The sequence below is a fragment of the Mytilus californianus genome, unplaced genomic scaffold, assembly GCF_021869535.1.
Source record: "Mytilus californianus isolate M0D057914Y unplaced genomic scaffold, xbMytCali1.0.p SCAF_2, whole genome shotgun sequence".
Lineage (NCBI taxonomy): Eukaryota > Metazoa > Mollusca > Bivalvia > Mytilida > Mytilidae > Mytilus > Mytilus californianus.
Genome location: NW_026262668.1, coordinates 120,768,785 through 120,795,604, shown reverse-complemented (window position 1 = coordinate 120,795,604; position 26,820 = coordinate 120,768,785). Strand labels below are relative to the sequence as shown.

Sequence of the window (26,820 nt, the reverse complement as noted above, 5' to 3'; positions counted from 1 at the left end):
GTTAGGAAAACATAAAGAAAAAATGTCACAAACACATTTCTTCCTGTAATTTCCAACCAATTTTCTTCGTCTTTACACTTATTGTATAATTACATCAAAGCCAAAACAGAGCACACTATTACTTACAGTCATGTGTACTGAATCGGAACTGACATATCTTTAATTTCTAATAAATCATCGTGAACTTCATTTATGTCATCCAACATAAAAAATCTGCTATATTTGACGGCAAATTGAATTTTTGTTTCATTGCTTCTGCAGAATATCTCCAGAAAAGGTCCAGATTCATTTTTTTTTTACTCTTCACCAGAAGACATTCTGAAGATGTACAGAAGAGACCAATAAAACACGCCCCAGATCTAAACATATTTTCAGCGTTCTGTTTGTATGATGCAATAATAATTTCCTGACGAGTACATACAAGGTTCAAATGTACGAGATGATAATATTTACGTCCTTAGCTTTGTTTTAAAAACGTGCTGCATTACAGATATTTATAAATTTCTATCATGAAAGGTACAACTGAGTGCAAAACTATTTTTTAAGGCGAAGTATACGTAATTGGGCTTTATTTCGGATTTTATGATTTTTGTACGAATTTAGAACTGCTTGAACTGCACCTAAATTTGTTAAAAAAAATCCAGCGATATGCAAATCAATAAACAATTGTGCTATATATCTATAAGTTAGAAAGAGTCCACGTAAAAATTCAAATAAGAAAAGAGTGGAGAAATTTTTTTTTTAAATCCGAAACGTTTGATTTTCGAAAGGAACTAAAACACAACTGTCAAAACCGTTAAAGTCCAATTTTGTCTAAGGGAGTGACATCATTGATATGGATTTACTTTTAAATTAGTTTTATCATATTGCATTTGTTGAAAGCAACACACTGGATCGAACACAAGTATATCGTATTTACAGTACCCTTTTACTGAATATACTGAAATAAATCTCACATGCTTGAGCATACTTATGTATTCTCTAAATGGATATAGATTTAAAGGAAAATTACTTACTCGATCAGCACCTTTATGAGAGGAGGATGGCAAAAGAGAAGGACAGAATGAGAGAGAGAAAAAGGACCAGACGAAAAAAGAGAGACAGAGTTAGAACATGGCATGGGCGTATGCCGAGATGTAGGTATGTTTGTGTGAAAGTTGGTTTCATTATAAAAAGAAATGATATACAATTTCTTGATTACCTCCTAATATATCATACTGATTCTATGCAGGTCATAATTTAAGAATTATTATATTCTAATAATGTACATTTTTAATTTTTACTCATCAAAAAGGGGCATAGCTATCAATAAGACAAAAAATCAAAATATTATACTTTATTGCAAACATTTATCAAAAGGGAATATAGAAATAATTTTTCGGTTTTAGCAGTAAATTTGGTTCAATTTCGTAAAAATATGCGAAAAAACATCGCCTGCAAGTCAAGAATTCAACCTCATTTGAATTTCAGTGGAGATGGTTTGCGCATGTGTTCAGTATGTTTATTCATTAAAAAGAAAAGAATGTCAAAATTGAAAAGTGAAAAAAGTGTTCCCAGGAATAACCATTTCGTTGACTGATCCGGCCAACAAAAGTCATTCTTATACAGGTTGAACGATGATTTACATATATATTTTTTTTAAATTACAACATGAAATCAAACAGACCAAGGAAAATCGTTTGAGAAGCCAATTGCAACTGATTTTTACAGCGTGTTCTTATGTTGTGCTGTTACACCACAGTCCCAGGATAGGGAAGGGTTGAGCGCTCACAATCATGTTTAACCCCGATATATTATTTATGTGCCTGTTCCAAGTCAGGAGTCTGTAAATCAGTGGTTGTCGTTGGTTCATGTCTGTTATATTTGTTTTTCGTAAAGTGTTTTGTTATAAATAGGCCGTCAGTTTTCTCGTTTGAGTTGTTTCACATTTTTCATGTTGGGGCCATTTGTAGCCGACTATACGGTATTGGTTTTTTTTCTCAATTTCGAAGGCCTTACGGTGTCCTATACTTGCTTACGTGTACTTATTTCAATCTGGTGGATAGTTGTCTCATTGGTAATTATACCACACCTTCTTATTTCTAAATTATACGATTGCACGTATGTTTATATCGGGTTATATGACCGTCAGCAGTCTTCGGAGGTCATCTTGATGGGTAATTAGATGGCGTATAGTCTGAAATACGAACGAATTGCTGATACATTATACGAGTCCATGCATTGTTTATGGTTTCTTTTAGACTTTTATAATTTGGATATACGCTTGAGTATGTTATAAATCAAATACGAAGTATGTGCATTTGGGTCAAATCGGTAAACATAAATTTGACAGCTAATGCCCTTTAAAATAAAGTAGCTTATGTATTTATATGATATCACAAACATTTTACCGCTTATTCAACCAGCAAAATTTCCGTTGTGAAATCTCATCAAAGATTTCAGACTAATAATTTATGTACGCCAGACGTCAACAAAATAATCAGCAGCGACGCTCGAATCAAATAACTTGTGAGGCCAAATAAATTACGAAGTCAGCATTTAGGTAAACACGATAATTGACTTAATTTCTTTATTTATTTTAACTGACGTCAGTAGTCCACAAAGGTTGAATCAAGATATTGTTTAGATTCACGGACAATCAACTTTTTAGCCAAATCTGTGTGACAACTGGCATATCTATACTACTAAAGAAAGAGACCGATTTCATTGAGCCGTATGTTCTCTGAAACCATACAAAGACAGAAATATTTGTGATATGACGTATAAATGTAGTGTTTTGTACTTCCTAAACTTGTCTTTGAAACAATCTTTTTTCCACAGAAAACGCCAATTTTTGAGAAAATATCCAAATTCGGAGACCGTTATCGATCCGTGTTATACGCCCTTCCGGTATTTGAAACTAATTACGGACTCAGACTTGGAAAAACCATGATAATTTTCTGGATTTCGTTTACGATGTCACAAAAAAATAAAAATAAAAAAAAAATATTTTTCCGACCTACCGACCATATTTTTCAAAATGATGTTACCAGAAACACAGATTTTTTTTTAAAATGGGGGAGGGTCCGGACGTCGGGTGCCTGTGGCCGGAGTCAACGCTTACAAATTTTGTCACATCTGCATGCACTCCTCCTCTTTTCACTCACTGCATATTTAAACATCTGTCCAAAAAAGGAATGGGTGTTGAACGTGTCGAAGTGATCTCGATCATGGCAGCCTTGGCCAACGCTTACAATTTGTCACATGCACAATGCCCATGGCATGGCAGCCTTGGCCAACGCTTACACTTTGTCACATGCACAATGCCCATGGCATACACCACAATCATATTATACATGTCATAAATTCAAAATATTTGTCATCAAAATGCAGGCTGAAATGTCCTTACCCCCACATAAATTTGAGACTGAATCTTTTGTAAATTAGTGGTGCACCCTCCTCAAACACAAGCTGAAATATCGATACCTATTAATACGTACCCCACATAAAATTGGGACTGAAGTTGTTGTATTACGCATCCCCCCCAAAAAAAATAATAATTTGGGACTGAAGCACTCATACTGAAACCATAGAAAATCAGTGGTGCACCCTCCTCAAACACAGGGAGAAATATCGTGACCATAAATTACCCCCTCCTATATAAATTGCGGACTGAAATACACGTATACCTCAGCAGACACTCGATGGCTGAAATGTAATGACCTAAAATTACTTCCCTCATATAAATTTGTGTGCTATGTGCTGAAATATGCCTCTGAGCAGACGATCGCAGGCTGAAATGTTCTAATCCTAAATTGCCTCCCCTATATAAACTTGCGGACTGAATTTTCTAGACATTTTACCTCCGAGTCGACAGTCTGGAGTATCAGTGGCGTAGCTAGAGGTAAAATAATGTGGATACTTTCCATTACAAGAAAAAATTTGGGTGGTAAATTTTGGTTACTTTCTACTGGAATCATGTGGATGCTCAAGCATACAAACTAACTACAGTAAAATAAATATTATATACAGTAAAACCTGCCTAAACCGAACACCTTTGGGACTGAAGATTTTGTTCAGTTTAGACAGGTTTCACTGTTATAATAATTAGTAACTGTATGTAACATACAAAATGTACTTTAAAATTTCATGCCGGGTGCTCTTTGTTTCAACACTTGCCCAATTGTACCGCGATTTCGCGGGCATCTTCTAGTAATAACATTATCGGAAAGTGTACTTTTATTCAAAGGAAAACCGATAGAAAAAGATAGTGTCATACATTATACTACTCTATTATACATATATAGGCATATTTTGTCCTTTATAAAATTTGATGTTTTAATTTTAGGAAATGTAACTTTTAAAAAGGGAGTCTCATGCTTTAAACAAATAAAATATACGTATGCTAATGATAAACAAAACATGCCCTCAATTGAAAGGAACATGATATGATTTAGTGCGTCATCAACTTTGCAAGCCGTTTGATAACTAAATGATCATCTGAAGTGGAATTTTTGTTTAAATGTTTTCAAATTAGCTGGAGATGTGCTTGTTATATCCGACTCCGACAAGGAAAGTCAAACATTTATCCCTTGAGATATAAAACGACCATAAATGGTTTTATAAGAAATAGCCGTTGTAAATGTTAAACAGGTGAAGCAATTTTAGCAGAATGGCATAACAGTATTGAAAATAAGATAGGAAATCGTTCAAATTCCTTCATACTGCTTGCGTAGCTATAATTCAATAACTGTGCCTGGGAATTTTACAGATTATTGGGGTTACTGGAGCAAAAACGATTGACTATTTATAGGTGTCCTTCCATTTTAATTGCAACGATCATAAACAAAACATACCGTGTAGAAAGAAACAATAAATTCGTATATACTTTGCCTGATTTTTATAGTATAAAACTATTTTATCGAATAGAATAAAATATTTTTATGAACTGAATTGTTTATGCATATTGCGACTATATAATGTGTTAAATAACCAATTACAATAACGGCAAAATGTTCACGTGGTCGAGGATACAATGACCTGGACAAGCACTCGACCGCGATACAACTAATGTAGACTTATAGTTGAATTTATAATCGACATATATGAGTCAAGTAGTTTAATCTACAAAAAAATATCTGAGGGATGTATAACAGTCAATATATCTCCAGAAGATTTAACACACACACACACACACACAAATACTAGTAGTATAAATTAATGCAACACCTTTTTGGGTCAAACATAACCCCAACATCTATTGCTAAATTTCCAGTCAAGTAAATTGTTTTTAATTTTCACAATAATAAAAAAAGGAAAGGGGAAGACCCGGGATTATTTATGTAAAAACCTTCGTTTCACCTACCCTTTTCTCAAGTAAAAGCTTAAAAGAGATACTGCAACGGAAATTTATTTGGTCTGAAAACATAACTGAATGATTTAAAAAAAGACATCTCTATTTTGATTGATTATTTGTCGCTTGTTTCGCGTTCAATGGCATATATTTCATGCATATTCGGGACGAGAACCGATTAAATATCTAAACAATATGTAAGTAAGTCATAAGCAACCGGGATGAAGGACTAGTAATTTGGAGAGTGTCACCGCAAAGTGGATGTTGGAGAGGGTAAGAAATACTACCATGCAACAGGCCACCTACAATAATCCTTTAGCGTGCAAAGTACTCAACCTTCAACAGGCATCAGAGTTTATGATAAACAATATGTCCCATTCGGACAGGATGTGGCTTCGTATTTATACATCTCGCACAGATAAGCGAATGCACCACTTTTGTAAAGGTTTTACTACCGGAGGGAGAAGTCCAGGAATGGCCATATTTCTATACCTCAGGCAATCCATGGGGTTTTTCGATACTTCTCGATTTTGATTTATTATAAAACGGCTTATGTCAACTGAAAGAAATGTATCTATCAGTATTTTTGTTTCTTGTTTTCTTCGATTTAAGCATCTTGAATTTTCAGGAAATTTGTATAATTCCTTCAATTATTGAAAATTTTGTATATTGCTTAAGAGATATATGTAATAAGAGATGAAAATTCCCACTGAAATTCTATAATAATTCATTTAAAACGTTATTTCATTCCTTTGTTTAGAATGCTGTTTCTTTGTTTAAAGTGTTTTAATCTTTCTAATCGGCCCATTAACACAATTAATATAATTTTAAATCAAGCTATTCAGCTACCCACTGCAGCTTTTGTAGAAGAGCAGTCGTAATTTTGGAAGTGCAAGTGCGAAAAGAGCATTCAATTGTATTGGACATGAAATCCACCGTCGATGTGGAAATGAAATACGTATACTGTAACTGGATTACTAACATTGTCGCATGAAAGACGACATACACATTTAATTCAATTGCTATACTTTCGCTTTCATACGGAATTTTAAAATGTAGTCTAGCTTTACAGAAAAGTGAACCTTTCTTCAAACTATTACTTAAAATGTTCAGTGAAATATGATTTTAATTCAAACTTTGTTTTGATGGGAGATAATCTAATATAATCTACCCCTTTGTCAGTCTTAGAAAGCAACATATGAATTTCAATCTCATAATCACTTAAACGGAAATCCAAGTTTGACTTTAAATATTTACTGCACGTCCGAGGTCAGTGTCGGATCACAAACAATAATATATCATACTCGTTCCATTTCGTTTGTTTAGGCAGGGATACAGTTTTCCATACCTAAGTGTCAATTCCCTGTGCCAAAAAATAAAATAAAATCGGAAACAAATAAGAGGCAACCTAAGTTTATCAAATCTCGTAAATCAATTTAAATTAACCCAAATCAAGGTATAACACAGACTGAGGGAATCACATGAACTCCAAACTGACTCGCGACTGAATTATTCGGTCTAGGTTTGAGGGGAATAGAGCTTTTGTTTTGGGCTACATGCTTGAAACCTTTTGATATTTATTTTGACTAACTTTTTTTGTTGTCTCATGGAAGTTTGTATCTAGTTATTCTATAAATGTAAAATGGAAATAAAATCGCAATTAAATATATATAAATGTAGATGTGCATGATTGCCAATGAGACAACTTTCCAGCATAGACCAAATGATGCAGAAGTTAGCAACCATAGGTTCAACAAAGAGCAAAACCTATATCGCATAGCAAGCAACAAAAGGCCTAGACAACAAATATAAAATAATTCAAACTAGAAAACTAAAGCTCTGATTTATGTACAAAAACAAAAAACGAAAACCAAATATGATATACAGCAACAAATGAGAACCACTGAATTACAGGCTCGTGACTTGGGACAGGCACATACAGAATGTGGCGGGGTTAAACATGTTTGCAGGCGCCCAACCCTCCCATAACCTGGGACAGTGGTGTAACAACACAACAAAAAAAACTATAAAAATCAGTTGAAAAGGGCTTGACTCGTCAGATCCAAACAAATCACACAAAAAAAAAAACAACAAACAAAAAGACTTGAGAAACAAAGTACCGATCTGAAAGTACTCGCAGTCACTGGAATCTAGTCTAAAGCCAATAACAACCAATAAAACAAATCATGTATCGAACACTAAAATATTAATCAACACGCATCCAATGGATTGAGTACAAAGAATGATAAAATAATAGTTGGCTATTGGAAAATATACTCTTTCCCTTAAATGCAATACAAAAGGAGGAGCCTTGTTCATCAAACGTCCCTTTTCGCTACCGTCGACTGTATAATTAAATTGTTTCAATATTTAATTTAGAAGATTTGTACACATATCGATTTCCAATGTATGTCGTGGAAAAATGATAACAACTTATCCTCTGTTATTTCGCCATGTTTATATGTTACCACACCATTATCTTAACATATTGTTTTCTCGTTCAAAGTAATATTGTTGAATTTAAGAAGATCTTTTGTGGCTACTTTTATTCGTGAAGTCGCTAAAGCAAAAGTAGTATTTCCCATCATCTAAATAAGTGTAGCGATTTGTCTTGGAATTTCCGTATTTTTTTTATGTCAGTTGTAAACATTTTAGTATCTAATCCATTTATATATAATATACCTTTAAGCTTTCTTAGAAAAAAACTTCCTGTATATAAAAATATTGAGTTGTAAACCATAATATAGTTATGTATTATTGTAATTATGAAGTGGAAATTTTCATAAATGTAGGTCAGACGTAAAATATAATTGTTCGTGTTTATGAATTTGTGTTTGTCTATTTGGCAACGCTATAATAATATAATACTGTTGCGTTTCATATATATATACTAGTATATATAGGAAATTTGTTAAATGTTGCTAATACATTTTACGATAGAAGTATATTCGTTTAAAAGAAATTTAACTTATAATGTACAAGATGCAGCATATTCGAGATATCTTTCTACCAAAAATTGTGCAAACCCGTATATATACAATCCGGATATGACAACACTTAAAGATCTCATTTGTAATCCAATGCAATTTTTTTCACATTAAAGTGTTTAAAGATACTTATTGCTGTATTTCCCATCAACTTCAAAGACAACAGCACACAATTTTAAATCATGTGAAAGAGAAATGAAGAAAAATATTTCGAATCATTTATCAGTTTAAAAAGATATTTTTTTAATCATGCATTGATGATCAAAGCAGGGATTGATATTTGGAACTTTGTCATAATAATTGGGATATATATAGTCGAGAAAGGAATTAAACAAGCTTAAATGAGGGTTTCACGTTGTTAAATTAAGATGTTCTATCTAGTAGTGACGCCTGTTTAAGATTTATGTAATCCGGACTTTATTAACTGTACAATTTTCACATTTCATGCTCAGTTTACTCAAAATCATCAATTGAGAAGCTGTTAATCTGTCTTTTATCAAAATCTTGCCAAAGGTCTGACCACTATCATGGTTTCTCATACTACACCTTGTGGTATCAACAAAGCGAAAAACATAAAAACACATATTTCTAATGACATACATTTACACACCTCATGCATGTTATATGTCGATATTAAATAATCTGCCATCGTGTGGTATATTACATTACTTTTATGATAATGAAGATAATCTAACTATGGCATCTTTAAAATAATGAAGAACCCGACCTACATGTAGGTTATGAAATCAAATTAACTGAACGAAACATTTTTAGTAATTTTCACGTCGCTCACAACGTAAATATGAAACTGTCTTTTTATTCTCTTCATATCTTAGTTTATTGAATACTTTTTAAAATTACTTATCACGAACTTCCTGTTAAAACTTGATTTGGAATATGTGATAACTAAACTGTTGCTCGATATATTACAATACCATGAGCAATGTCCTGCTGTCAATGACGCCATACAACAATGGAGGGTGAGGAAGACGTTTGTTTTGTCAACGTCGAGCAATATTACACAGCGTCATTTGTTAAATAAAGAAAGAACACTTAAAAGTTAACTGACATTGAAATTACATGTTGTATAATATTCAAGAACTATAGCTTAGAACTTACGAGGAACGTCGTAATGCTGAAAATGTTTCAATGGAGTAAATGAACGTGTTTACAGGAAGTGGCCGAGTGAATATACATGTAGGTGGACTTTCGACCGTTAGTTTTTTTTTTTTGAATTGTGTCACATTTCTCATGTCGGGGCCTTTTATAGCTGACTATACGGTATGGGGTTTTCTTATTGTTAAAGGCCGTACGGTGACATATGATTGCTTTATCCTTCGTCATTTGATCTCTGGTGGAGAGTTGTCTCATTGGCAATCATACCACATTTGTATTTGTATATATGTGTATGTTGCCTGAGACCAACTGTATGTGGTAAATAGATTATGACATGTCCTTTTCTTTATTGACTCTTCATCCCTCGACCCATATAAACACTTGGTGTGCTCCTCGGACTGATATGGGATTCTCGGTATGATACATTGACCGGAATGGAAAAAGACATGTCAAAATCTGTAATTATCAACTTAATTGAAGCAAAATGCATTAGTATACAGTAATATGCAAAATTCAGACATAAATGCACGATAAAAAATGTAGAAAATTATTCAAGATATAACAACTTTTACTTTTTTCATAATTACTATTGTCTTTGTTTTTATCATTTAAAACAAGATTTATTGTTTACTACAGAACTTGTTGTGAAAACTGGAGTACATTATGGACACTTAATTCTGTCTCATTTGGTCTATTGTGGAGAGTTGTCTCATTGGCATTCATACCACATATTCTTTTAATACTTAAGCTTTACAACAATATTATGTTTAATTTTCCTTTTGAATATTTATCTTTTTTTCATCTTGTCTGAATAAATGCGGGTATATTTTTTCTGTAAAGAAGGAAGAGAGAACTAAAGAAATAGATGAAAAGTAGAGATATTTTTACAAGTAATTAAACAACGTGTATATATATATAAGTGACATTACATCCCAACTCCTTTGTTCTAACAGGGGTGGTCTGAGTCGGTTCACCCCTACCAGATCACCCTACCTTGAGTTTCTTTGTTCTGCATGCTTTCTTTTGTTCTGTAACATTTTGGCGGGAATGTCGAACACACAATAAAACTTAGAAATATTTAAGCGGAATAAAGACTAACTTTCTAAATTATGTAGAAAAAGTCCACTAAATTTCCAGTGTCTATGCGGGGAATCGAACTCAAGACCTTTAGCATACGAAGGCATGATTCATACCCCTACTCCAGGACGACTGGATACAAACTCGCTGTTAATTTTACATATTTAAACGTTGTATCCGGGGCTCATAAAGGGTATATACTATATAGTAATATATAAAGTATATTATTATTATTGTATGGCATTCTGAACTAGAAATTATGAAGCGTAAAAGTTTTTTTCATATAGTCTAGAAGAGCTGGGATGTAAAATAGTTATCCCACTCGGACATGGTGTGACAGTGTAAGATCACCCTCCGGCCTCCGGCCGTCGGGATGATCTTACATTGACACACCGCGTCCTCATGGGATAACTATTACAGAGCGAACTGTAAATGGAACTAGGCAAAGGATCGGATATATCATCTTAATTAGTTAATATATAATTGTTAAATCGTCCTTACAATGAGATAAAATAATTAACTTGACACATTTACAGCAAAACAGCAAATGCATTTGATCTGAACAACTCTGTTTATTCATTTCTATAACTTGCAAAATATCACAACTGACTTCTGTGTTTAATTGTCGCACATCATTCTGCACAATTTTTTTTGCTATCCAATTATTATTATAATATTGGCAAAAGACTACTATTATTTTTAATTTCAATTTCGCCAGAGACATATATGTCCAATGATAGCGTGGATTAGGATACTAAACTGTTTCAGATTTTCCATAAGTTAGGCTTAGGATGGTAAATGATTTTGTATTCATTCAGCACCGTCATACGGTTGGCTTTGGTATATGTTCACTTCTTATAAATAAGTATATCGACTTTCCGTGACGTTTCTGAGCAACACTATCATGCGGAACATATCAATTGGAGAAAAATGGTGAAAGAAATCATGCCTCACTTTCCTCAAGTTAACAGAAAGTAGTTTTTGTATGCCAAGCTTATCTTAATTTCATGGTCAATTTCCTGATTTTTTTGTCACTGCATCCGCAAAACAAAAGATGTTTGCCACGCCCCCTACAATTGATCATGCGACAAACGCAATATCCGTCCGTTTGATTAAACTTATTATTAAGTGTTCATTATGTTTTGACATAATCCATATTCGCACCAGTGCTTGCTATATTTAATGTGTCAATAATGAGGAAATATAGATCAAAGACTAAAGTATTCCAGATCCATGATATGCCATTCAATTCTGGGGAAAACCCGAAATTAACACGCAATTAATATTCTATGATATTAAGGTCCCACGGTAAGCTCGCCAATCACTGAACCAACATCAATACAAGTTGAAAAAATAGAAAACTACTAAAAGCATTGCACTGGTTGACGCAACATTTACTCTAAGCTCTGTGGGAAAATCGTAGAAAAGTAAGACGTAATTGACCAAATGCACTTTGAACCAATACTGATGACCTGTGCATTAATGATCGGAATGCTCTCTGATTAATACTGTTTACATTGTATGCCTTTTACAATCAATATTTTGTGCGATGTATTTCTAGATAAACCTTTATCCAAAAGATACAAAAGAGGGATAAAACAAGTAAGCATGTATAAACGATTGTAACCAAAATTAGAATTGACACAAACACCAACAGTAAAGTTAACCGGAGGGGGTTGCAACCTTTTTTTGATATTAAGCTCTATTTTAAAGGTGCTGGGAATCAAACTCGTTTCTCTTTTACCTGGAAACTTGAGATTGGCGAAAGTCAAAAGGAAAACAACAAATGAAACCAGTCTAAAATTGCACGTCTTTGATGTTTGATCAAACCGCACAAAAACATAAGAAATGCAACAAAAACGAGGTATTCCTATCCCGGGATTGATAGTCATTATGTAAATAATGTTTTTCAGCTCGGAATAAACTGTTTTCCGAATCTGGATTTTCTTATCTTTAAATAAAGCACAATAATGTATACAAGTTATAATGTGTTGGTCAGTTTAAAATTTACGTCGGAGTTCAAACAAAAATAATAATAAATGCAAATGATCCCTTTATTTCGTGTGGATTGGTGATGACTGATACATAATAATTTTTCTTTTAATTAACAAATTTACCTGTTTAACCCTTCTCTTCTCAGATTGATTATGACTTGTCTTTCAAGATTTTTTTTGTGGGGAGGACCATATTTTAACAAAAACAAACAATTTAATGGGGGTATGTAAACAAGAAGATTAGTTAATTGATTGGGGATTGATTTTTGGTGTTTAACGCCATCGTTAACACTCATGGTTATATATATTGGAGGCCAGTGCTTATTGGTTGAGGAAGCCAGAACGCCCGGAGAGAACAACCGACCTGCGGCAGAAAAACTGGCAATCCTAATCAATTAAGATCGGAGTCGAAGGCACATGCCACGAACGGAGTTCGTACTCAAAACCTCAGTGTTGACTCGTTAATGATTGCTGTAGATAAACTACATATATAGACCACTCGGTCACTAAGGCCCTTACACAAGGAGGGAACACTTTAGTGTTGACTCCCTAATGATTGCTGTAGATACACTACATAGACCACTCGGTCACTAAGGCCCTTACACAAGGAGGAAACGCTTTAGTGTTGACTCGCTAATGATTGCTGTAGATAAACTACATAGACCACTCGGTCACTAAGGCCCTTACACAAGGAGGAAACACTTTAGTGTTGACTCGCTAATGATTGCTGTAGATACATTACATAGACCACTCGGTCACTAAGGCCCTTACACAAGGAAGAAACACTTTAGTGTTGACTCGGTAATGATTGCTGTAGATAAACTACATAGACCACTCGGTTACTAAGGCCCTTACACCAAGAGGAAACACTTTAGTGTTGACTCGCTAATGATTGCTGTAGATATACTACATATATAGACCACTCGGTCACTAAGGCCCTTACACAAGGAGGGAACGCTTTAGTGTTGACTCGCTAATGATTGCTGTAGATAAACTACATAGACCACTCGGCCACTAAGGCCCTTACACAAGTAGGAAACACTTTAGTGTTGACTCGCTAATGATTGATGTAGATACACTACATAGACCACTCGGCCACTAAGGCCCTTACACAAGGAGGAAACACTTTAGTGTTGACTCGCTAATGATTGCTGTAGATACACTACATAGACCACTCGGTCACTAAGGCTCTTAAACAAGGAGGAAACGCTTTAGTGTTGACTTGCTAATGATTGCTGTAGATACACTACATATACCACTCGATCACTAAGGCCCTTACACAAGGAGGAAACGCTTTAGTGTTGACTCGCTAATGATTGCTGTAGATACACTACATAGACCACTCGGTCACTAAGGCCCTTACACAAGGAGGAAACACTTTAGTGTTGACTCGCTACTGATTGCTGTAGATAAACTACATAGACCACTCGGTCACAAAAGGCCCTTACACAAGGAGGAAACGCTTAAGTGTTGACTTGTTACTGATTGCTGCAGATACACTACATAGACCACTCGGTCACTAAGGCCCTTACACAAGGAGGAAACGCTTTAGTGTTGACTCGCTAATGATTGCTGTATATACACTACATAGACCACTCGGTCACTAAGGCCCTTACACAAGGAGGAAACGCTTTAGTGTTGACTCGCTACTGATTGCTGTAGATAAACTACATAGACCACTCGGTCACTTAGGCCCTTACACAAGGAGGAAACGCTTTAGTGTTGACTCGCTTATGATTGCTGTAGATACACTACATAGACCACTCGGTCACTAAGGCCCTTACACAAGGAAGAAACACTTTAGTGTTGACTCGCTACTGATTGCTGTAGATAAACTACATAGACCACTCGGTCACTAAGGCCCTTACACAAGGAGGAAATGCTTAAGTGTTGACTTGTTACTGATTGCTGTAGATACACTACATAGACCACTCGGTCAGTAAGGCCCTTACACAAATAGGAAACACTTTAGTGTTGACTCGCTAATGATTGCTGTAGATAAACTACATAGACCACTCGGTCACTAAGGCCCTTACACAAGGAGGAAACGCTTTAGTGTTGACTCGCTACTGATTGCTGTAGATAAACTACATAGACCACTCGGTCACTAAGGCCCTTACACAAGGAGGAAACACTTTAGTGTTGACTCGCTAATGATTGCTGTAGATACACTACATAGACCACTCGGTCACTAAGGCCCTTAAACAAGGAGGAAACGCTTTAGTGTTGACTTGCTAATGATTGCTGTAGATACACTACATATACCACTCGGTCACTAAGGCCTTTACACAAGGAGGAAACGCTTTAGTGTTGTCTCTCGCTAATGATTGCTGTAGATACACTACATAGACCACTCGGTCACTAAGGCCCTTACACAAGGAGGAAACGCTTAAGTGTTGACTCGCTACTGATTGCTGTAGAGAAACTACATAGACCACTCGGTCACTAAGGCCCTTACACAAGGAGGAAACACTTTAGTGTTGACTCGCTAATGATTGCTGTAGATAAACTACATAGACCATTCGGTCACTAAGGCCCTTACACAAGGAGGAAACGCTTTAGTGTTGACTCGCTACTGATTGCTGTAGATACACTACATAGACCACTCGGTCACTAAGGCCCTTACACAAGTAGGAAACACTTTAGTGTTGACTCGCTAATGATTGCTGCAGATACACTACATAGACCACTCGGTCACTAAGGCCCTTACACAAGGAGGAAACGCTTTAGTGTTGACTCGCTAATGATTGCTGTAGATACACTACATAGACCAATCGGTCACTAAGGCCCTTACACAAGGAGGAAACGCTTAAGTGTTGACTCGCTACTGATTGCTGTAGATAAACTACATAGACCACTCGGTCCCTAAGGCCCCTACACAAGGAGGAAACACTTAAGTGTTGACTCGCTATTGATTGCTGTAGATAAACTGCATAGACCACTCGGTCAATAAGGCCCCTACACAAGGAGGAAACGCTTTAGTGTTGACTCGCAAATGATTGTTGTAGAGAAACTACATAGACCACTCGGTCACTAAGGCCCCTACACAAGGTGGAAACGCTTTAGTGTTGACTCGCTAATGATTGCTGTAGAGAAACTACATAGACCACTCGGTCACTAAGGCCCTTACACAAGGAGGAAACACTTTAGTCTTGATTCGCTAATGACTGCTGTAGATAAACTACATAGACCACTCGGTCCCTTATACCCCTACACAAGGAGGAAACACTTTAGTGTTGACTCGCTAATGATTGCTGTAGATACACTACATAGACCACTCGGTCACTAAGGCCCTTACACAAGGAGGAAACGCTTAAGTGTTGACTCGCTACTGATTGCTGTAGATAAACTACATAGACCACTCGGTCCCTAAGGCCCCTACACAAGGAGGAAACGCTTAAGTGTTGACTCGCTAATGATTGCTGTAGAGAAACTACATAGACCACTCGGTCGCTAAGGCCCCTACACAAGGAGAAAAGCTTTAGTGTTGACTCGCTAATGATTGCTGTAGATAAACTACATAGACCACTCGGTCACTAAGGCCCTTACACAAGGAGGAAACACTTTAGTCTTGATTCGCTAATGATTGCTGTAGATAAACTACATAGACCACTCGGTCCCTTATGCCCCTACACAAGGAGGAAACACTTTAGTGTTGACTCGCTAATGATTGCTGTAGATACACTACATAGACCACTCGGTCACTAAGGCCCCTACACAAGGAGGAAACGCTTTAAAGTCATATGAATCGAGTTTCTGGTGTTTATAATGTTAAAGAAATTATTGAACCAATACATCTCTATGTACGTTTTTTTTTATTTATAAAGGATCAGAAAAGTATTAGCGACAAAAAGTATTTCATTTATAGATTGTTCAGCATACATTTTGGTGCTAATTAATTTTCGGGTTTTTATTAAGAAGCTTACTGATTTTGACATAGATAAACAATCAATACAGAATCATGAAAAAAAAGTGAGATAATATAGCGATTTTTAAATGTTTTTTTTATATTTTCCATGCGTGATGCGTTACAATAAGTTAATAAAACTTTGTGATAACAGTTGGCCTGGGACCAATAGATAAATGCATTGTGTTAGTCACAGATTTTGTGAATTATAAAACTTTCATTTATAACCAATTGATATTTCTTTCCACGTTTGTTTACCGCATCTTTCATTACGGTTTTTCTCCTTCGCACTTGTGCTGTGTGGTTGCCGAATTTCAAACGAGAGGTGGAATGGTTAAGGCAACTGCATACAGAAAAGCTTCGGTGAATTATAGAACGGGAAGGCGATAATGCAATAGCAATTAATTTTTAAAGATTTGGATGTTTGTTATTATGTTCAAACAAATCATACATGTTTGTGTTAATTAAAAATGCATTACCTTGTTTCTTCTTCTTTTATAGGCACATCTGGAATATATAGCTGCCATCTGGAATATAAGGAAACTTTTTTTTTAAAGTTTGACCTTTTCATGTATTTTGGGGAAATTCCAGAAAGGACGAACTGATATAAAAATGTGTCGCCATGTCAGTTCGTGGGACAACACCTCCAGGACGAACTATATAAAAATGCGTCGCCATGTAAGTTCGTGGGACAACACATTCAGGACGAACTGATATAAAAATGCGTCGCCATGTCAGTTCGTGGGACAACACATGCAAACAATAGATACTAGGTAAACTGATTAAATAAAAAATTAAATGTTCCGAAATTTTACCGTCTTTTCACTTTATTTACATTGGTTATTTAAACTTTTTCTTTGTGCTGTAATTTAAAAGAAGGTGACTGCAGAGACATAACTTATATACTAAGATTGAGAATGGAAATGGGGAATGTGTCAAAGAGACAACACCTCGACCAAAGAGCAGAAAACAGCATAAGGCCACCAATAGGTCTTCAATACAGCGAGAAAATCCCGCTCCCGGAGGCGGGCTTTAGCTGGCCCCTTAAAAATATGTACTAGTTCAATGAAAATGGACGTCACACTAAACTCCAAAACATATAAATGAATTAAAATTAAAAAACACACAAGACTAACAAAGGATAGAGGCTCCAGACTTGGGACAGGCGCAAACATGCGGCGGGGTTAAACATGTTTTGTGAGATCTCAACCCTCTCCCTATACCCTAGCCAATGTAGAATAAACAAACACACAGCAATACGCACAGTAAAATTCAGTTTAAAAGAAGTCCGAGTCCGATGTCAGAGTAGGTAACAAAAGAAACTAAGCAAAAAGACAATGATACATAAAGTAACAAAGGACTACTAGCAGTTACTGACGTGCCAGCTCCAGACCTCAATTAAACTGATTGAATGATTATGTCTTCATCATATGAAAATCAAGTACAATCCCTCCGTTAGGGGTTTATTGTCATAACATCATAAAATATATGAGAACATAACCCGTATCATGCCAACAACTGGTTTTAGAATAAATGTTTTTATTTCCATGCAAAGACCCTATGAGTGAATCATCATTAATTCCAAAATATGCCACCTTTAATGACCTGACAACAGTATCGTAACTATATCCCTTCTGAATAAGTCTGCTTAAAGGTTTGGTTAGCTTTTGAGGTGAATGTCGACATTTTTGTGCTTTGTATAGATATGACAATTGTGACAGTGACAACAAAAGATGGGTAACGGTGACTATACAAAAGAAAGGTACCAAACACCTCTTTATATCGATCTGATTCTCGGCCAAGAGAGTTCGTAACCTGAATTAGACGGAACATTTACTTCGGTTATTTTGCTGAATTTGTGATTATATTATCTTTATTCGACACTTAAGTTCACATTTATCTTATTGAAGCAGCTGTTAGTTGACACTCTTTTACCTTTTATAAGATACCACGGCACATGTCTCTGAAGTAAAAAAAAAATACCCTTTATACAAAATGTTAACCATTGTTAAATCTTGTATTATCACATGGTCACTTGTCTCTGAAAAACAAATTATCTATATACCTTAATATATGAAGGATATATTAAGGTATATAGGTAAATTGTTTTTTTTTCTTTCAGAGACAAGACTTAGTGCCTGTGTGTGTGAAGGATATATTAAGGTACTAGTTTATAGGTTAACTCTTATTTATTATATTAATTTATTGCTGTTTGCTTATAGTCCAGTGGCAAATGTGGCGTTTATATTAGGGCGAGAACAAATTAAACACGGCAAAACAACAAACGAAAAACAAGTATTAGGTGTAGGCCCTCACATATGAGTTGTCTACACCTAATTTACTCAGAAGTAATAAATAATTTTTTTATCTTTTCTCTTGTTCTTAAAATGGCAGTTGGATTTGATAAAACAGGAATAGTGTCATTACCTTAACTTTTCTAGATGCAGTAACACTTTCAGAAGATGTTTTATATGGATATGGATTTGGAATGAAATCTTAATTGCGTCTATTTTTCTGTCATCAAATTAATACATTATCACTGCTTTTGTATGGCAACATGAATCACTGTACCATCTTGTCTTTTCTAGTTTAATGCCAAAACATAATCTTTTTGCTGATAAAGGATAACACTTCTATACATAAATATGATTTACACCAATATGTCGTTAAATGAAATTGGATACCCTGCATTTATTATGCTTTTAAATAACATATGGTCAAATCGCTGAAAGACACCCTCCTAAATTATGGAAAACTATCATTCTGCATTGACAATAATAACTTGGTGATACACCCAATCGGGCTAATGCCTCATAGGTGTATCTAATATATACAGAAACCACTGCATTACAGGCTCCTGACTTGGGACAGGCACACACAGAATGTGGCGGGGTTACTAGGTCGCAACCTCTTAAAGAAATTTTGAAAAAAGAAAGTGATTAAAACATTTTCTTAAGGGATACTTTATTTAATTCCATAATATTCAAAACTCAATTTTGAAAAACCGTAAATGAGTACACTCCTTGTATACACAGTGCATGATATAAAATGGATGATTAAAAATGCAACTGTCATCGAAAAAAATATTTTCAATAAATTCCAAAGTTCTTGCATACTAGGACGCGTCCATCAGAGCGCGTCATCTTTAAACGGGAAATCCAAATTAAAATTCTATAATATTCTGTCAACTGAATTAAATTCAGATCCAATATGTTGTCCTAGTGCTAAAATAAAACTAGTCTTAAAAGATCGTTATTTCCGATAGAATGACAGATTGTATCGGATTAAAAAAAATTGCAGTAATCATAATATGAATTCCTCAGTAATTGAGTCAAAAAAGATTGTTGTTTACAAATACAATATTAAACGTTATTTTATTTCATCTGTAAATATTCCTTCGTCAAAATCTCGTGAGGATCCATTCAGGATTTTGCTTCCAAAGTGTTTCTTTCATTTAGCAATAAAAAAAAAACATAAGTAATTCTTCGTCTATTGAAATGAAAAGCATTTTTACTCTCAATTCAATGACCACTCTCTGAACACAATAATAGCACCTTCCAACAAAGTCGGCTAAACACCATTTTATCCAGGAGTATCCACCTTTTGGGATATGACCCCAGCCACCCACCCGGCTCCTCATCCCAACCAACCCGCCACGTGATCCCCTGCGTTCCCTTTATTACTGACAATGTGCTTCAGCAGCCATGTATAGTTCATTTTAAAAATAATTTGCATATGTTTGCATAGTATCGAAACAATGCATTACTGAAAAAAGAATCACGTAGAAGTTAGGCCACTTTTTAAAAATTTGGTAAATAACATTCACAGATCTCACTTTAAGGTCAACTTCAAATAAGAGCTTTTGTATCAGTTAAGCAAAATCCAGTAAAGTTCATATTTATTATAACTGGTCGTATGATATAGTGCAGTTACAATGCGAGTTCAAAGAATATCCATTTCAATTACTTTCTTCTTTGTATTGTTATTTGTCGAAGATTCAACTGAAAATGTTGTATGAAATTTTATTAAAATGTACAGTTAAATAAATTGTTTCGCATTTACACATTAAAAATACAAATGATGGTATAATTTTAAAAAAAAATACTTGTAAGTGCATGTAAAAATGTAAAAACCTACTTTGGAAGGCAATAAGGAATCTCTCGCAAGTAAATATTAAAAGTATAGTAATTTTTGTTATGGACGAATTACACGTTGAACTTACTGTAAATGCTTCCATGTACACAATTATGTCAAATAAGATGTGATATGATTGCATATGAGACAATTATATCCAACATAGTCTAAAAGAAGCGGATTTTAGCTACCATAGGTCACCATACGGCCTTCAAAAATAATCAACACCCATACCGCACTGTCAGCCACAAATACCCCGCCATAACAAAATGTGAAACAATTCAAACGAAAAAAAAAGTAAAAGAATTTATGACAAAACAATAAAAGAAAAATAAATATGCTTTGGCAAAGTGTAAAATCTTGACTGCACTATTGGACTCGACCCATGAAATGTTAGACTTAACGGGAAAGCGTTCGTAAAATCTTTTCCAGTCCTGTTAGGATTTTATACTTTTGTCTTGTCGATATGGCTTACACATAGGAGATATGCAGAGTCACCGTACATCTAAATTAGTGACACTGAAAATACTAAAATAGTAACAAAGCCTCTTGTTTCCTTTCATTGTTTACGTCTAAAATCACTGTAATCTTATGTGAATTTGTAATAAATCGTTAAATTTATTTCTGGACGGAAACTTTTACTGTATTCTATTTTACTTGTCACTTGTTTTTTATACTGCACCAAGCGCAGGATCTAATAGAAATTAGAATAATGTTATTAAAAATCTGGTATAATGGAATGAAAATGTGTGCCAATGTCATGTTATTTTTAAAAACATCGTGGGAATTTAATAACCTGCTAAATTAAAGTAAATTGATTTTTTACATCCATTGCTAGTTGAAAATTTCCAGATTCTATTTTTATTCTTGCCTTGAAAACGATATTGATATATCTAACTCTAATCAAAATCAAATTTACTGTTACATTCAAAACAATAATGGCACATTTTTTTATATAACTATGTAATTATTAAATTTCATTGCTTCAGGTATGGAAATAATACTGTTTGATTGATTTTTAGGAGAATTTACTCACAAAAATAAAACCCAACCCTTTGCTACGGATTTCATTGTTCAAAGTTATTCAAAAATGCATCCAATTATTCAAGATCATACGCAATTAAATGGATTATATATATAAGCTTAAAGCCTTCAATAGTCATTCAGATATTTATTTCCGCATCCAAATGGCAGAAAATACAAGGTCTTGGCTAGGTTTTTTTATGTGGTTTCAAAATCTGTGCGTCGCATAAATTTTTTTGGTTGAGAGTTTCGGGAAATATGTTTAAATAAAGAAAGAAACACAGTTTTAAAACACATACAAATAGCCTTTTACGTTTAAGTCGACAAAAAGCAAAATCACAAATAGATACTGTGTTCCTGCATTGTCCATACTGTTGCTGCATGGAATATTTTTCTGATGTACAATGCACAGACGCCAATACTAAATGTAAGATGAAATTATTTCTATAGCAACAGGTTAAGTACTTTGAGCTTGCTTGCAGTGACCGAGCATTCTTTTATCGTTATTGCTTATTATTGTTTAACTTCCACATGTGTTTATCGGTATTATTAACTTTTAAAAGGTGCTTTTTCTGAACATGAACATCTTTTAAAAAAATTCAAGATATCGCACTGCACTTTTACGGTTTCCTTTATTCATATTTATAAATGTTTATTGTCAAAGGTTGGATTTTAAAAGAAATACTTTACGATTATAATGACATTTTTAATTTTATAATGATGTGATTTTTTTACGTACACTGTATAGTTTGTATGACGCAAACACTAGTACCCCGCTGGTGTTTGCCCCCGATGTAAAGGGGTAGTTTCTCAAAAATTATATATATATATATATATATATATAAATATAAAAAAGTCTAAATTGAAAACAACGTTCAAACCTATGATTGCGTTGGATAAAAACCGCAATTTTTATACGTGTGCATGCAAAACAAATTTCTTGGTAGAGGGGTCTAAATACAGCACAAACAACATTTTCCAAAAGACCAAAAAAGTGAGAAAGTATATTTTACAAAACGCATTTGACTAGCAGGTCGAACACAACGGATGTTCTTAAACCCTGCTGACTGTTATGGCGATTGGCAAATAAACGAATCACCAGATGTAACAAAATGAATCTTAATTATTAATTTAATACCAACCAGAAAACAATAAACTTGCGGAAAAGATGGTATACCGCAAACATGAGGTGCAAAAATTTGTACACCATATCCGGATTTCGACAATTAATGTCTCTTCAGTGATGTTAGGAATCGAAACGGTATTTGGAAGGCTATATAATTTACCTCAATTTAGGATTGACTCTTGAATTTTGAAGAGTCGAAATAGGATGAACGGATTAATAAACCCGAAGGCAAATATAATACAAGCCCAAACGAAAAAATATAAACAAGTCTAAATTGAAAACAACGTTCAAACCTATGATTGCGTTGGATAAAAACCGCAATTGTTATACGTGTGCATGCAAATAAATATATATATATGTAAAGGGATAGTTTCTCAATAAATATATATGTATACATTTGATTGTATGTTATTTTTTCTTCCCTTATGATTGAAATTTATCGGCGGAGTTTGGTATTGATGACAAATCTTTGATAGTCTCTTGTCACTACTTGTATATATAAGGGGAAATTTTAGAACTTTATAAATGTTTTATGCACTTGTCTATTATTGAACATCATGTATTGGCTTTTAGATATCTTACGGATTGTTGGTGTCGTTAGGTTTCTGTCTCATTGACATTTGCCTCGACATATCCATTGATACTTTGTGTTTTGCATCTGAAAAACTAGTACATTTTAGTCTTCATCAAGCCCCATGCTATGTTTGTCGGTGCATTGAAAGGTCACAACCCATATAATGGTGTGTATAGCATAACGACATTCGTTTTATGAACTCAAACTAGCTTTAGCAATAGAATGTTACTTTTTCTCAAAACTAGAACGTTTGCTACTTATAATATATATAACTTACATCAAAATTTTATCATATTGCTAACTAAAGCAGTGTCTGATAAATATTTGATTTTTCAATAAAAGCGTATGTACAATTCCAGAATTTTATTAAAATAATCCACCAACGCTTTGTGATTAAAATCAAAATATGAAACACAAACTGTAAACCTGTTTCTATCACAGCATACATATCGAATACAGAAACTCGCAAGGGAGACAATTTTGGTTTTTAACACAAAGCTATAAGCTGCTTACAATAAACTAAAAAAAATTTGAAGTATGAGATCAAAACTCCGAAAGTATTGGTTTTTCCTTATATGCATACCAACAAAAATCGCGCGAAAAATAACCATTTAGACTGCATAAAAATCAACTATTAGATAAGAGTTTAATTCAACTTTGACATATAAACATTTAATCTTTTAACTGTTTAAACCACAAATTCTTGACATATGAGTCAAAGAAGGTTTTTTGGCCGACAGGAAAACATACACAATATGCTTTTAAATGTAGATGGTTGCCTACAACATGCTTCAATTAGTAAACTAAGGTTTTATAATGAATTTAGATCATGGCATTGATCCTTCAGAATATGTTCAGTTTGTGAATAGCGAAACCCTTGTCTGTGTTTGAAAGGTCATTCGTCGTATTTAGACATTAATGAAAAATTATCCTTGGATGGTCTATATTTATTTTACGGATATTAAGATCATTCCTTCTTAGAACCGAGACAAAATATGCATCTACCATAGAGGAAAATACTGATAACGTATTATGATATATACAAATAGTTTCTGTTCTGATTCGTTCTTACACTTAAACCGTTATAACTTATTCATTACATTAAAACATTTAATCTCGAATATGAAGTCTGCACATTGATACACTATAAATGAAACATACCACGAGCTATATATGTGGATGTCCTAGAAGCAACAGCAAATATAGACCTTGCAATAGTAGTATTATAAGACTTTGACAATATGTACTGTATCTCATGTTTGTACCACTTTACTTTTTCTTTTTTTGTCGTGGTGACATGCATGTTCAGTACCTATGGTAAAAAGTCTTTCGGTGCTTCAATTGCATGGTCATTTCAACAGATTCGAACTTCTCACTCTAGGTAAATTTATGGCAAAAAAAATCAATCTGATTAAATTCATATCCTGTGTTTAAAATCTGACAGCAGTCCGTTCGAAATTCATAAAGACAAAAGAAAAAGACCTACAGACAAACAACAGTACACAAAACACAACATAGAAAATTAAAGACTGAGCAACACGAACCCCACCAAAAACTAGGGGGTGATCTCAGTTGATCCGGAAGGGTAAGCAGATCCTGCTCCACATATGGCACCCGTCGTGTTGCTCATGTTAGTACAAACCCGGCAATAAGTCTAATTCAGTAGGTCACATTCGGGGAAAAGGGGACGGGACTGTCATCCGTTATACAGAACATAGTTGATTTAGTTAATGATATAGCTGCAACGCCCGTGCAAATTCAATCCTTACAAGCAGAAAATTATTAAAATGTAGATTTAATTCCTTTTTTTGTATGATTATTTCTGTAGTATTATAAAAAAAAGAGTTATTGCTATTTTTTTCTTTATCTATATGACATCTGGGTCATTATCTAAAAGTCTTTATTTCCAATCTTTACTAATTTTTACAGTTTAACATCTTAATGTTCGTCTTTTGAGTTACAACCAACACTTATTGCGTATTTCGGAACAGTTGACCAAATTATAAATTATAATGAATTCGTATAGAAACGATATGAGCTATAAGAGTTTATCAATGAAAAAGGAGATGCGGTATTATGATCAATTAAAAAACTATCCACCAAGGGTTAGGATTTAAACAACAACATTAAACCCATTAACGACATTTATTATTTAAAACATTTATTCTCGTAAGATGAATCATGATAGTAACTTAATTGGGCTGTCATCTTTTAATCTAATTAAACACGTATACAAATGTCAATCAGCAACAAAGTTAGTATACACAATTATCTCTCTCTCTCTCTCTCTCTCTCTCTCTCTCTCTCTTTATGTATACATTGTATATACATATTATGTATGATTACCTGCTGTTTATAGGTTTGTAAACTATGTATCTATGTCAAGGCTAAAGATCGACGTATCAATCTTAATTATTAATAGTTAACCTGATTAAAATCTGGAAAATAGTAATAGCACATGAATTCGACAAAATGTTTATATTTGACACCAGTTAGGAGATTCGGGAAAGAAAGAATATAGAAGGCTCGTTTACACGATGCACATTTTCCATCAGAATTGTACATTAAAGTCTTTGACATATAGAACTTTCTTAAAGTATCCTGGTAACATTTTTTGTACAAGGATGACCTTGAGGGAGTCCGTAGTAATTCTATGACAGCTTATGGGTGTGCTTCTTAAACACTCTTTACTGCGTATAAATACGCTGACGTTATCGAGTGCAAAATGGAATTCTTTATCGCTTCATACATAGTAATATTATCAATAAAATTTCATAAAAATATTTTTAGTAACATTTATTTGTAATCAAGATGTTTTGTCTTGAGAAATATATATATATCAGTAAAAAAAGTGTTATGGATTGGTGGGGTCATGGCATGATTAAGAAAAAGTGAGTAAATAAGTAATATTTAAAACAAATCAAAGAACATAAAAGGTCTACGCTGTGAAGTTTCAAGGAAAAGGGCAACCAACGCATACTGTTTACACAAGCATGAGTCACATGAGTATAGAATTATAGTCACTTAAACTTCTCCAGTCTAGTATTGGGGAAGGGTGTCTGTTTTAAACACAATCATGTCTGATCGAAATGCATTCATTAAATGCATTATCCAATCTTCAGACAGTGCAAAACACATTTAACATTTGTTTTTTGTCCCATTCGACCCTCTATGGCCTCCGAATTTAGACAATTGATTGCATGATAAATACTAGTATGTTAACGTCTTAAATGTGGCTGAAATGTTTGATACTCGACTTGAAAAAGCAATCTTGTAGTCTACAGGGAGATAGAACATTTTGTTGATTTATTCGCCAGCCATCAGATCTTGGGTTCATCCGAGTAAACAGAACGTCAGATTTTTAATAATTCCACAAACTTGGTGGGAAATGCTACGTTGAGTGTTTATCACTGAATTTCGTGTACGTAAAGTCTTACACATTTGCATTTTTGCTTCTGACTTTTATTTAGAATACAGGGTTTCGACGTGTCTTTAATTCGTGCCACGGTACAAATGACGGATTAATTAAACCGTTTTATTTTTAAATAAA

At 34.2% G+C, this 26,820-nt stretch overlaps 2 protein-coding genes and 1 long non-coding RNA gene across 9 annotated transcripts in view; 1 reads left to right on the top strand and 2 right to left on the bottom strand.

Moving 5' to 3' along the window:
• Positions 1 to 26,820, top strand: part of LOC127728681 (serine/threonine-protein kinase 11-interacting protein-like) — a 480,863-nt gene that overhangs the window by 157,038 nt on the left and 297,005 nt on the right. The gene's annotated exons all lie outside the window — the stretch shown is intronic.
• LOC127728695 (uncharacterized) overlaps positions 1 to 26,820 on the bottom strand; it is a 117,721-nt gene that overhangs the window by 76,598 nt on the left and 14,303 nt on the right. For 3 of the 4 annotated variants that reach the window (XM_052236316.1, XM_052236317.1, XM_052236314.1), the window contains exon 1: positions 16,893 to 17,200. The gene's annotated coding sequence lies outside the window, so the exon portion shown is untranslated. Of the gene's footprint in view, positions 1 to 16,892; positions 17,201 to 26,820 lie in introns of those variants that run through there. The other variant, XM_052236315.1, reaches the window with a different exon arrangement.
• LOC127728736 (uncharacterized) overlaps positions 1 to 26,820 on the bottom strand; it is a 133,077-nt gene that overhangs the window by 97,132 nt on the left and 9,125 nt on the right. The window lies entirely within an intron of this gene.